We start from the raw sequence: 14,587 nt of genomic DNA, 5'->3' as shown, positions 1-14,587 counted from the left end.
TTCCTTGATGGTTCTTAACATGGACATATGTTCAGAAAACTTTAATATTCCAAGTACTATATGTGGTACTTATGTGGTTGAACTTTTACATTTTCAGACTCGTATGTTTCATTTACATAAATGTTACTATAAAACCTATCTACGGAACTAGAAATGGTTCTACTCTGAGGTTCCAAAAAAAAAGTCTTTCTCTATCCTACCTTTTACTCAACACTACATTTGTGTTTATAAATATAAGAGAATATATTTTATGATTTATATTTGATTAAAAGATGATTTGTGTCCTTTTATGTTGAAAAAAAAAAGACTTGAAATTCTAAGTATGCAATGAGGATTTAGTATATATAAATTAAATAACAAATTATCATTACCAAGAAAAATGATATTCATAAACAGTACACATTTATTCAGTTGGCTGTTGCCAGATCTGGTAAATGCATCTTTCTGAAGAGCAAACCATATGATGGCAAGAAAGGGAGATCTAAAAATAAGAATGCAAGCTGGTGGAGGGGGACACAATGTGAGAGTGTGAGAGAAGGAGAGAGGGAGAGACTCTCCTGCTTCTTTCCCAGAGGGGAACCGGAGCACTGCATTCCACGCATTGCAGCCCGCTGACAAACAATCCCAACTTTATCCCCAGCACGTGGAGCAGCTGAATGGCGGCAGTGTCTGGACTGAAGGCTGGAGTTTACCCAGCGAGGGGGGCACAGCCACGGCCCACCCGCCCAAGCCCCAATGCCCCATTCAGCTTCCGCACTCCCAAACCAAACACATGGCTGAGAGAGTGGCCCACTGCAGGCCCAAGCTGCAGAGAACTTTCTGGCTGCAGATGGGCCGGCAGGGGCCAAGGGCAAAAATCCAGTGCAGCACAGCAAGACAGGAGCAGGCACGAAGTGAAGACTGATAAAATCTTTTGAATGCCTAGCATATGCTGCTTGGGAGATAAAAGCTTGTAACTCTAATTTTGTGGTCTATCCAAATTTTGACCTAATGTGAAAAAGCCCAGTTATGTTTTACACAGTGCTAAATCTACACGATGAATGGAAATGGTCCAAAATGGCTCTTCCCCTGTTTCACATCTAATCTGAAGAATTTTTCCTTCACCTGATTTGCAACCTTCCAGTTTACAAAGTTTTTTTATTATTTAATTTAATTTATTGCAGACAAAAAAGGATATACTTATATATCTAAAATTAGAGGTGCCAGAAATGGTATTTTGGAGCAATACCACGGAAAGAACAACTTTTTGGTGAAATGTTTTAATGTTGTTTGTTTTGTTTTGTTTTGTTTTCGTAATTGAAATGTTAAATAAGGTTTTATGTAATAGCACTATAGAGATTACATGTATATGTCCTATAACTGTGCATCCGAGTAAAGGATCTTTAAGGAAATTTTATAAATATAGTTTTTTGTAATAAATCTGACAAAAATACAATTTTGGGGTCCTTAATTACCTTATGTCCTCCTAAAAGTACCTCTCAACCACAACTGTACCGTGTCTAAAGCTTCAGTTATAAACAATGCACGTAATAATCACCACCAATGTAAACAGACCTGTGTATGTTTCCAAACAACTGAGCATTTTACATTCAACCACTTCACAGTGAGTGACTTAATTATATCTAAGTATTGAAATAATGGAGAAATGAAGTATTGGCAGAATTTTAAAGAGGTTTAAGGAACTGAATACTGATAATCTGGCTTTATGAATATTAGTTATTTTTGGAACATTTTCTGAGCAACTGCTTCTTTTACTGGACTCTCTTTTACTCTTTTACTGGTTTCTCTTTACACAGCTGAAATCCTAAATCTGGTGATCTGGGGATAGGCATTTACTGCAAAAGACACCATGTGTTGTCTTTTGAGATCATGTCTGTCATTTTAATGATCATTTAGGTTATGATTTGGACTGGAAAGCTGCGTTCTGAATCTGGGTTAGGAGAAAATAGTAACTTTCAGCCAGTGTCATTGTCCTGCTCCAAGCAGAGAAGTGTAGAATATAATTATGAAGCTCTGGTAAGCAGCGGTGGAGACTGCTCTTCCGCTGCAGACGTGGCATACGTTTATGCTGATGAGGCGGAGAGAAAACAGAGAACTCTCTCAGTCTGTCTGTATTTACAGTATCTGAGGATCCACCCATCTCTTCATCCCCCCATCCTGCCCAAGGCCCAGATGAAAGCTGTGGGCTGTTCTACCCAAGGCCAGATGTTCAGGTGGGGTTATTGGCCGCAGAGGTGCTCTGCTGCTTGTTGTTTCGTCCCACACATGTGTCTAGTGTGCCGCCTGTGGGGAGGGAACTCGCCCATGGTGTTATCACAGCTTGTAGTCCATCTCAAGAACTGAGGCCTAAGGGGGGTTTGCAGTGTTATCAGCATTGCTCTGATCTCAGACGTGGACTTTTCCCAGTGAATGGAGCGGTGGTCCGGCTCACAGAGCATCCCACTGTCTGCCTGAAACACTGTGCCATTGTCTGGACTCTACTCCTCACCGTCTCCAAGGCTACAAACTTTATGGGTCCTGCGGAGGCGTGAGTTTTTTCCTCACTGAGAAACAAAATAAACACTCCAGGAACACACTCACAAAGCACCAAGCTTCTATAAATAACTGCCTTGTAAGCCACATAAAAATTGTTTCAAAGCACACAATGATTCAACAACATCCGCCCCATTTTACAATTAAAACATTTTTATGGGAACATTTAGTTCTCAGCGTGAATGAGCAGCCTCAAAATCAGGCACGTGTGTGACATTCATCCCATATGCAAATATGCATTTCTTCTCTTTCATCTTCTCCCCTGTCATCCCTCACACTATTTTAATTTGTTTGTTCCTATGTTATTTAGTGATTTTCTGAGTTGTCCTTTTTACTTATTCTTCCCTCTGTCTTCATCAGGCTTCTTCTCCTTCTTATCTTTGCTGTCGTTCATATTTTATGCATATATGCATATTTATGCCCACTATATGCATTCCATTGGACATATAGTGTGAGTGTACATATTTGAAGGAAAACACTATACCTCACATCATAACCAAAGTAGTGTGGAAATGCCATTTTCATAAGGTCTGTATGTTGAAAGGAAGATGAACGCTGGGAAGAACTAATTTCTAAGATCGAAGATATCTTAATATTGGGACCATATACCAAAAATCAGACTGGACACTGAAGAAACAACGATGAACGTTTAGTTATTTATTACTTAAGTCATAGTTTAGTTTTAGAAATCATATCTTGGAAGAGACTTGCGAAACAAAACATGATTTAAATGTCACTGCACAACAATACAATAAGAAATTTGAACTATGCATTTAACTCATTCATGGCTGTCAACACACACCCACACACACACTAGTGATTTGGAGTAGTGAACTTACACACACACAATGGCAGAGAGCTGCATTGGTGCCGAGGGAGTAGTTGGGAGTTAGGTATTTTTTGTCCATGGGCACTTTAGTCGTGGATGTTAAGGGAAGTTAAAGTGTTATTTCTTCTTTCCCCTGCTCTCTATTTTCATTTGTTCTGGAGATCAAATTGGCAGACTTTCAGTTCAAAGCCAGCTTATCAACCTTTGAGGCTATGACTGCATTTCCTCTTATAATCATTTTAGAAAAGAAAGCAAATGTAGTATTTGGACCTTTGCTCATAGATTCTTATTGGTGTAGCACTGTGTGTTTGCCCAAGCAGGGAATCATAGTATATTCTGCTGAACTGAGGGCAGTGGTGTTACCCAAAATGCTGCAGCAAATGCTAATCTCTCTCACTCTGATTTATCTTGCTATGAAAGAATGTGTCCTGAGTTCCAAAATGACTGAATTCAGTGTTTTGTTTGTCTAAACACATTCACTCTGAAACCTGGTACCTTTGCATTTCAAATAATGTCAAATATGAAGAAGAGGTAAATCAGCATCTGCACTTACTATTGTTAGACATCCTCTTCCAGCTAAAATATAGCCATCATTTTCAAAACACAGGAGCTATTAAGATGGGAGTATCACAGACGGAATAAAACTCAGGGGACTAATTTATTTCGTAGCCTAAACAGTCGTTGTCTACATATTTAGCTTCTTATTATTTCAAAGACCTTGTGTTATTACACTCCTTTACTTAATGTGGAGACTGCTGAAAGCTCCTACTGCATAAGTGGAATAAATAGATTGTAGAGTACTCTAGGCACTATTGCTTCAGCAAAGCAAATGGAAATTAAAATGAGGAATTCTGGTCTCCTGCCTTGAAGCTCAAGATGAGGATCATCATTTGAACCCCTACTCTGTCCTTGATGAGAGAAGCAGGTCTGCTAAAAGTATCACTTTACTCTGCTGATGGAAATTTAAAGCTGGAACAAAAGACCCTTTGTGAACCAGCACCCTCTAGGGTGGTCTTCAGTCAGACCAAGGAAATAATGTGCCATTTGTTTTAATTTTGACAAATTACATAACCTAATAATAACATCAATGCTCAATGTTGCATCGGTTAAACTATCCAAAACAAACAGTAATAATGTTTACCATGTTTTTCAGGCATTCCTACCAGACCATTATTTGCTATTCTGTGATTTACATTAAATATTTAGAGGAGAAAATATAACGGATCGTTTTGAAGAAGGTGATAAGAGTGTGTGGAAAAACTGGCTACTGATTACTCACACATACACCCAAGATATTTCCATTTATTTTGAGAACATTACATTGACTTACCCTAAAGTTTTTTACCCTAAAGTTAACTTTTACTAATACTTGCCCAACCATAACTCAAACCTTACCCCAACTTTAGCACTAAGGAGAAAACCTGTTTTCACCCTAAAATGGAATTATTTACATTGTGGGATCAGCTTGTGGTCCCCACAATGTGAGTGTGTGAAAAGATTTTGTTCCACACAATGTGAGTGAAATCTGGTACACACACACACACACACAAAGATGGAAAGAGAGAGAAGGAATGCCTTCTTTTCAAATCATTTTCTGGGCTTCTGTTTTATCATGACATATGCTTAAGCCAAAATTTCAATGTCATTTTAAAGTCCAATCATTTAAAACAGATGTAATGTATTATTGCCAAGAGAACAGATTCTCTGACCCAATCAAGACTTAATTCGAATTTATAATAAACATTACATTTCCCTGGATAGATGCAATTCTTTTCCCTTTAGATGTGAGATTTTTTCCTCCCCAGCTGCCGGCTAAAGTTTGCACTGAAGGCAATTTGGGGCAGTCTCCTTGAATATTTTCTCTGGCATGTGGTCAGATTTTCCAGAGCCCTGAGCTGAAGCACTGGATGTAGCTAAACCGAATAGGAATAACAGAATGAATACTCAGTAGATTTGTAGCTTCTGGAAATATACAGTGACAGCCTTTCTTTCCAAAACAGCTTCATGCCAAGGGTTACAGACAAAAATATGTGTGGCAACATTTTAGGTACATGGGTGATTTTGTTATTTGAGACAGAATACCTCTTAAAAATTGACAACACCAAAAAATAAAAACCCACCATAATGAGACAATCTTAAATATTTAGCCATGAAACCCATGAATACAGACATTCAAATGATGAAGGGTGGAGGCCTAATGTGAAAGTACAGCATTTTCCGAACTTAAAATAGTTTGAAAAGGTTTACACATGTTCACTTCACTCATATTATAAACAATACTTCAGTGCCCTTCTCAAAAATGTGCATTAGAACTGGGAAGAAATATCCTTAAACAGCTATTATGTCCTATACTATATACCTTATATTCATTTATTCATTCATATTCTGTAACCACAGAGCCCACCCAAAATCACAGTTTGCAAAGCAGGAACACAACCTGGACAGGGCATCGATGCATCAGTGGTAGAGTATGCCATACATCACACACCAAAAACAAGTCATCATACCAGAAACAGCTAGGCATGATACTATAACACACAAAATGTAATCCATTACCGAGGATAACCTCCAAGACAAATGTTGCAGGTGGTCACGTTCATATATACAGTGCCTCTGGGTGAATACTTCTGGATTACTGTGCATGTGTTAAAAGGAGCACTAGATAACAGTTCACAATTTTGGGAAAGAAATCTATAATATGAATTGCTGTTTTTCACACCAATCTTGATGCATACTTGTGATATTTAAGTTCTTTCCTCACTGTATCCAAAAGTTTGCTGCTGGAATTTGTGGTCCATATCTGTACACCCCTTGCAGTTTTCACACAGATCTGGCACTCTGCCTTGACACTATCTGTCTCAAGGCAATTCCTCCCATTTCTTCATGCTGTGCTCACCATTGAAAACACAGTGAGGCAGACCTTCTGAAGTAGCTGGTAGGGGAGTAACGATTGCATATAACTCTGTTAAACCTATTAAATTGAAGGTATTACTTCTGACATGTGTGTAAGTCAGTAGCAAAAAATATAAACAGTCCAAACTGAAATGTTTAATTAGTTTGCCACAAAAAAGGAGGATTATTAAGTGTTTGTCCAGGCGTTGGGCTGGATGAAGGACCGAGAGCCTAATCGCAGCGCATCATACACTCACCCTGTCACTCATACACTCACATTTATGGGCAATTTTACAATCTACTTATGAACATATGTTTTTGGATTGTTTGAGGAAACCAAGGTGAGAAATAAAATCAGGACAAAAGGAACCTGGAGCTGTGACACTACCTGTAGCACGGCTGTGTTGCTCTGCTCTTAGCTACTAGGTGGTAAAATAAATTAACTGTGCGATCTCATGGTTTCAGGTTTGTATTAATTATTTGTTTTAATTCCTACAAATCTCTGTGATATTTTTTTGTGAGAACAGAGATACCAGAATTAATGATATATTAAGCAGATAATGTTTTCCGGGTGATGACACCAAATACACTGTCAAGCAAATAAATAATTTGCCAAGAATCCAAAATGACTTTGATTAAAATCTAGGTCCTTTCACGTAGACTGAGTGTTTTTGGTCTTCTGAGTGGCAGAGCAATCTAAACATTGGCTATCAGGAAAATTACTGAGCCCATGTGATGGCCTAGCCACCATAGGCTTATAGTCCGTGAATGCAATTGGCCTTGCTTTCTTTCACTGGGTACCACTTTTTAATGCGGTGTCTGTCAGCTGATATAACAGATCTGAGTAGTTAGAGTTCTTATAAAATGGTGTTCAGTTGTCCAGTGGCAATGGGTTAGCAGCAGTTTGTGTGAGCCTTCATGCATCTAGAATGTTAGTATCATGTGACTGGGGAAGTCCCAGCTAACAAAGCTAACAAAGAAACATGGGTAAAAAAAAAACTTTTTTCTGGTTCCACTTCTTCTTTTAAGCATTTATTTATTTATTTATATTTTTGCTAGGGGGTGTGTTTTAGTTCTGGTATCAGCTGTATGAATGAAGCATGCCTAATGAAGGCTCTTGTGCTCGGATGCTTTATCTAGAGAATTTCAGGCTAATTTGGAAAACAGTTTCAACAAATTGACCATGAATGTGAGTCACACAGCCTCTTCTCTCAAACCTTGACCCCTGTGGGTTGCTGAAAGAGGCTGCAGACTGGACAAAAAGATCTTTCATGAATAGTGGGAACCCTAGGATTACTTCAGAGCCCCTGTGGGACTCCTACTCCTGAGGACTAAACATGTCTGTTTTCAGTAAGTGACTGTGCCAGTAGGCCCACTGCCTCTCATGACACCACTTTCCATTGGCCTCTCTCTGATGACATCACCTCTATACCCTAACTTTACTGCCCACATCCTTCTGACCTGCCAGTGACCTTGGAGCCCTCTGAGGGGGGTTTTCCATTCAAGAGTTTGGATAAGGTTTCCTAGTTTCCTCCAGACTGCTTAAACCTCATGTGGTGCCTATAAATCTTCTGAGAACTTGAAAGAACAGCTTAAACATATTTGGAAGCCCCTAATGCTTCTGATTTTACTTGTACCACTACATTTTCAGCTTGTGTTGTTTTCATTATGTCTCTGTTTAACACAGGCCAGAGCCAAGCATGTGTGTAATATCACACAGACTAAAGAAAGAAACAAGAATGTATCCTCCTGCATTGAACTGTACGGAGCATTCATCAATTTTTTTCATTTCCTTTAACTTCTTTATCCAGGCCAGGATCACAGTGGATCCAAAGCATACTCTGAATCACTGGGCACAAGGCAGGAACGAACCCTGGATGCGTCAATCCATTAGAGCGCATCACAAACTCACATCTATGGAGACCTTCAAATAGCTAATCCACCTTCTAAAATGTATTTTTGTAATGTGGGAGCACCCCAAGGAATCCCATGCTGACATGTGGACAACAAGCCAAACTCCTCATAGACAGTGACCCGAAGCAGGGTTTGAACCCCAACCCCAGGACCCTTACAGTGACAGTAACCTCTTGTGTAAATGAACTGCAGTAATAATCAGAAAATGTATATAAATTTAACATTTGAAGCATGCCATGGTGAATGTTTTTACTTTTTATTATTCCATTTATTGTAGGGGCAAAGATATCCAACATGTGAATCACCGTTAAAAACTATACATTGTTTTTTATGCATTTAGATGTTCTTTGTCATTGTATGTTTTCTAGATTTTACATCAAAATATTCTTGAGACCTACTGGTCTGTTCACTGGGCTGTCATCACTACTGCTTTCACACCCTAACTTTGTTATTCTTTCTACAATCCACCTCTACACTACAGCTCTTTAGTAGGGCTAACACCCTTAAAATACATTCAACTTTTGTTTGCTTAACTAAGGGCTAGTTTTTTCACATGGGATATTTGCATGTTAACCCCTTCAACTAAAAAGTAGGTTCTCCTTATTAAGTGTTATATTTCTATTAAAGATATTAAGGCATAACCTGTGACCGATATGCAACAAAACAGTAGGAGTGTCGAAAGAATGCAAATGATTTTTGATAGCACTGAATGAAGAACAGATAACGCTTATCTGTTAAATTACATTTATGCCATTGGGCCATGTAGGAAAGACCAGAACAGAAATTTTGTCAAGCAGTAATAAGTCTTTGGAGTACAATAAGAATGCATCCTGACTAAACTTGGCTCTTTATTTCGGAACATTAACATCTCCACATTGTTGCGTAAGCTTCTAAACATGCTCCATTCGGTTATAGCAAGACTTTGCCAATCACCAAGGTTTCCGCTGAACTCTTAAATAAGTCATCTACACTGAATGATGTCACAGGGAAAGGAATTTTACTGAAAATGTGAAGAAGGTCAAATGTATGAATTGTATCTTGGTGATGATACAAAGGTTTGTTTATAGTGTGATAAACATTGGAGAGAGGGACGGCTGGCTGAGTTTAGCTAATCTGATTATAACAGTGAGACAAGTCTATCTGCAGACAATCAGTCCAGGTATGGAGGAATAAATGAAGGCACTCTCTCATGAGAAAAAGGACTCTGGTTTAGTTGCTAGGCTACAATCACATTTCAGTTTCACCTAGGAGCAGCTGTGAGTTTGACGTTAGGAATCAGGAGTTTTACATGGTCAAGGAAATGTTGGGGCCTTTAGGATGAGTACAGGGCTGGGTGATGATCAGATGTGATGATCAGAATGAAATATGTCTGCAGTTCTATAGTTTGATTCATATACAGTGTTCCAAAGTAGTCAAGTAGTCAGAATGTAAATTTGGTTTATTACTTTCTAAGCAAAATACATAGTTTTAAAATATGTATGTATTACATCAAATCCACCAAAAAGTATTGCAGTCAGGAATTGGAACTCAAATTCATGATCCTGGGAACATAATTAACTTCAAACATAAGTCAAGGCAAGTACAGTTAAACACAAATTTTGGGATGTACTAATTGTTATTCAGATGATTTCAACTCATTAGTTGGATATACATTCCCATTAATATGTTATTTATGTTACTATTTCAGAACATTTTCACACTTCATTCATTCATTCATTTATTCATTCATTATCTGTAACCACTTTTCCAGTTCAGGGTCGTGGTGGGTCCAGAGCCTACCTGGAATAATTGAGCGCAAGGCGGGAATACACCCTGGAGGGGGCGCCAGTCCTTCACAGGGCAACACACACATTCACTCACACACTCACACCTACGGACACTTTTGAGTCACCAATCCACCTACCAACATGTGTTTTTGGACAGTGGGAGGAAACTGGAGCACCCAGAGGAAACCCACGTGGACACGGGGAGAACACACCAACTCCTCACAGATAGTCACCCGGAGAAGGAATCAAACCCACAACCTCCAGGTCCCGGAAGCTGTGTGACTGCGACATTACCTGCTGCGCCACCGTGCCGCCCCATTTTCACACTTGATTTTTGATTTTTTTTTTAATATGTCTGCAGCATTTCTCACAAACATTTATTCATTTGTTCATGTTCTGTAATATCTAAACCAAATAACCCAATAATCCAAAGTCATGGTGGGACTCGAGCCAACCCCAACTCATCAAGCGCAAAGCAGGAACCCACCCTGAAAATTCCATCACAGAGCGTTACAACTCTACAAGGATAGAGGATCAATCCCAGCATCCTGTAAGTGAGTGTCAGTCACACTACCTGTAACACCACCATATCACCACTAACGGACACATTGAATTTATCTTGAAATTCTAATCTTCAGAATCTCTCAGAAGGTTCATCAAATTTTGAGTTGTTTGTATTGGATGGTGGATTTCCATGAATGGTATTAGAGATCTGTGAAATGAACATGACATCAGTGTTTTATTGTAATGACCTATACTTTGTTCCATTTTCCTGCAGTAAAAGCCTCTACTCTTCTGAGAAGACTTTACACTAGATAGTGAAACATTTCTGTGAGGATCTGGTTGATGGCAATTAGCTATAAGAACATACTTGAAGTATATTACTGACATTAGACGATTGGTTTTGAAACACAAGCCAAAGCAGCTCATACCAAATGTGTTCTACAGTAAAATGTTGGCTGCTTTAATACCCCTGGTGCTTCATGTTTATGTTGGTGACTCATATGGGCTGCCCCAGAGGATCACATTTCATCTCAGGCTTTCTGTGATGTATTATACTGGATGAACCTCTGTCTTCACAACTTTAACTTGTTGAATTCATTTAGTGTGAGGAGTGGCTAAAAACGTTGGGCCATATACTGTATTTATATTGTTTCAGTATTGCACTTTCCGGCACATCTGCAGTGGCAAAATGTCTAAAGTGTCTCTAAAGATTGAGTAAACAAACGAAAGTTAATTAAAAGGATCAGTAGAAAGGAAAGAATTTACATTGAATATATATTTGCTGATTTGTACACCTATGAAAGCATAAAAGGTAGGATTACCCCAGAGAGCTTCCTAAACAGATTATGCTGTGTGGGGATCTGGAATAGTGCCATTTAATGCTGGGGTAAAGGCTATTATCTCATTTTGTTTTTCACAAACAGATTAATTTGGGAATGAATGAAACTAGGCTTGTAGGTAAGTAAACATTTTTAAGTGCACCTGCAAATGTGTAGTCCATGTAATGGGATTGGGATGTTCTCATTGAGGCTTAGCGCAGGTAGGCAGACAAATGAGAGCAAGAGGAGATTTGCACACTAACATACTTCTGTCTTCAGGCATCATGTCAAGGAAGACATTGAAGGGAAAGTACCTAAAGTGGAGGGGTGTAATTTTGAAAGTATAGTCCATACATGATGTCTAAAACTGAACTACATTGCTGGAGTAAATATTCCATAAAATGGCTTCACATGCATGCTTTTTCTTATTTTCATTGTGCCACTTACAAAAATAAAATACTCAGCATTTATCATTTAACTTATCCACAACGGTGAACGGAAACACACACACACAAACACACACACACTGTTATTTCAAACCCCCATGCCCATTTTGTCCTATATTAGTATTTAAACCTCTTATAATGTGAATGTATGTGATATTGTCCACAAGTGTGAGTGTATGAGTGACAGAGGGATTGTAAGATGCTCTGCACCAGTGTCAGTGCGCTCAGTGATTATGGGTAGGCTCTGCAAACTGCATGACCCTGAGTGGAACAGCTTTTGGCCACATGGTACACTTAGAAAATGTTCTTTCTAGTTTTCAAGGGCAAGGTATTCATTCACTAACAACTAGGAGAGAGTAGGGTAAGTTGACCTTCCCCTTGTATGTTGGCAACTTTGCACTTTCATTGTCATGTGACCATGTATTTTGGACCTACCTATCATCTCTGCAAGATTATGAAAATCTGAAGCACATGGGAGGGCTGGTTACAACCAATTTCTGGCTAGTAAAATTTTAGCATATAAAACTTAATGGCTGCTACATCAAAGCAAATTTATCCAGGTCTAAAAATATTTATGATGCATGTTGGGGATTTACCAATGTATAACACCATGCAAATCATATTGTAACTGTCAGCCTGAATTGGTAAGATTTTTTCTTCCCCAAAATGGTGGCTATGTGGCAAATGGAGCCAAAAGCCATGGGGCTAAACAAACCACCTCAACCTCAATAGGGTGGAAGAACTGCAAGGAGGATACAGCTGGCTCTGGTTTATCTGCAATTTCTCAAAAGTGAAAAAGACTGATTGAATTAAATACATAATTATGTTGGGCAACAGTTTTTGATTTAATTTTAGACTTATATATATATAATATAAGATTTATTCATTCTCATTCATTCATTATCTGTAAGCGCTTATCCAGTTCAGGGTCGTGGTGGGTCCAGAGCCTACCTGTAATCATTGGGTGCAAGGCAGGAATACACCCAGGAGGGGGCGCCAGTCCTTCACAGGGCAACACACACATTCACTCACACAGTCACACCTACGGACACTTTTGAGTCGCCAATCCACCTACCACCGGAGGAAACAAATACAGACAGGGGGAGAACACACCAAACTCCTCACAGACAGTCACCCAGAGCGGGACTCAAACCCACAACCTTTAGGACCCTGAAGCTGTGTGACTGCGCCACGGTGGCGTCCCATTCTCATTCAGTTTTTATATATAGATATGTTTTTCAACAAGCACTGTGTTTAGCCTGTTTTGAGAAGATTCCACAAATTGTTTCAGCAAACAAAAATTTATTGGATTTATATTGTTTATTTTCAAGAATAAATATAACTACTTGTAAAAGGAAAATAGAGTAGTGAATTATATTTTAAAAGACGTAAATTACCTTAGGACACCTAATTAAAAAAATAACTCATCTTACCCCACTATCGTACTACTTAATGTCTTAATGTTTTGACAGTCTAGTATCAACATGTCCTTCATTTTTTAAATGTGTACAGATATAGCTATAATCAGGACTCTGTACACACCACAGTGGTTTGAATGAAGGTTCTAAAAGCATTGTGCCCGAGCAGGTGGCAAGCAGGGCTATGTCATGGTGCTTGGGTGGCCCATATCCTCACCAAATCTCACTTCCTTCAGATTCTACATGAACGTGTGTGGTGACATGCAAACCAAAAGCCATCCTTAACCTCAATGCTGTAAATACTCCATAAACCCACGGTGAATGAGAATGCCATGGCAGTCCAGCCTAGCCATTTTGCTGGGTTTTATTAGAGACAGGGAGTGCCTAAAAAAACACCACTGAAGTGAAATCATTCATTTTCTGGTCTGATGTCATCTCCAAGCCACCATAACTGCCTCTGCATGGCGTCTTTGGTCTGTAATTGTTGGACATGCCACAAGCTCCAGAGAATACATGGTAGCTTAGCACTTGCAAATGGTAGATGCATTACCGTCCCATGACAACTGCAGTGGGAGGTCATCAAGAGCAGAACCAAGCTGTGGTTTTCTGTGGCTTAGAAAACAAGAGCTTCCAGGCGAATTTTCCTTGGATCTGTTGACTGATGTGGGGTGCATGCAGTGGGTAATGATAGATGTGTGTCCCAAAAACTCAAACCTGCTATAATTCAGCACTTTTTTTTCAACTGTAAGTTGATGCATTTAAATAGATGCAGCTATACAGGCAGAGAGAGGGTATTCAAGGTGAATGCTGAACTGGAGAACAGAAGAGAGGAGAAATCAGAAGAAGGGTCTGCAAGGCTCAGAGAGATTTAATGTAGAGAAAGTTCATTCATTCATTCATTATCTGTAACCCCTTATCCAGTTCAGGGTCACAGTGGGTCCAGAGCCTACCTGGAATCACTGGGTGCAAGGCGGTAATACAACCTGGAGGGGGCGTCAGTCCTTCACGGGGCAACACACACACACACACACACACACACACACACACACACACACTCACACCTACGGACACTTCTCAGTCGCTAATCCACCTACCAACGTGTGTTTTTGGACTGTGGGAGGAAACCGGAGCACCGAGGAAACCCACGCGGACACAGGGAGAACACACCAACTCTTCACAGACAGTCACCCGGAGCGGGAAACGAACCCACAACCTCCAGGCCCCTGGAGCTGTGTGACTGCGACACTACCTGCTGCACCACCCACTGTAGAGAAAGTTATTTATGATTTGAGATACCTTAAGAAACTATGAATTATTAACTTGAGTTAAAAAGCCCAGTTAAATAGACAGTGTTGTTTGTTTTCTGGCAATTTGGTCGAAGGTAAAGAACTATCAACATACAATATTTTCCTGCACCATATTTTACTGTAATTATACTGCCTTGAAATCAAAGTTTGTGCCGCCTGTA

This window comes from Hoplias malabaricus, chromosome 10 (genome assembly GCF_029633855.1).
Source record: "Hoplias malabaricus isolate fHopMal1 chromosome 10, fHopMal1.hap1, whole genome shotgun sequence".
In the NCBI taxonomy this organism is placed as follows: Eukaryota; Metazoa; Chordata; class Actinopteri; order Characiformes; family Erythrinidae; genus Hoplias; species Hoplias malabaricus.
Note: the sequence above shows the minus strand (reverse complement) of the source record.